Here is a 444-nt window from a genome sequence, read left to right as displayed (position 1 = left end):
ATATGTTGGATAACGCACAATTTGCATTATCCAATTTGTAACCATGGGGACTTGAGTTCAAATCCTCAGCTGGATAATTGATTAATGCAGTTCCTTATAATGCCTCTCTCCGAAATCCCTTCTGGTCTGCGCCAGCACCGGGTCACCTAGGGTGCAGATTCAGCAGATATCCCATGGTCCCTAGCGAACTTCCCAAGCAATCTTAGGATCACTGGTGAGGGGAACACAACTTCTGCTCCAATCCAATCGAGCATGGGACCGGAGACAGCACTAGGGAAGCAGAGAACCGGCCTGACCGGGGGCACAAATCCCTTCCGGTCTGTGTCAGCACCTGGTCAGCTAGGGCGCAGATTCGGCGGACACCCCCACGGTCCCTAGCAGACTGCCCAAGCGATCTTAGGATCACTAGTGAGTGGAACACAACAGCTGCTCCAATCCAATAGT

This window comes from Mus pahari, chromosome 12 (genome assembly GCF_900095145.1).
Source record: "Mus pahari chromosome 12, PAHARI_EIJ_v1.1, whole genome shotgun sequence".
Lineage (NCBI taxonomy): Eukaryota > Metazoa > Chordata > Mammalia > Rodentia > Muridae > Mus > Mus pahari.
This window is presented reverse-complemented; position numbering follows the sequence as displayed.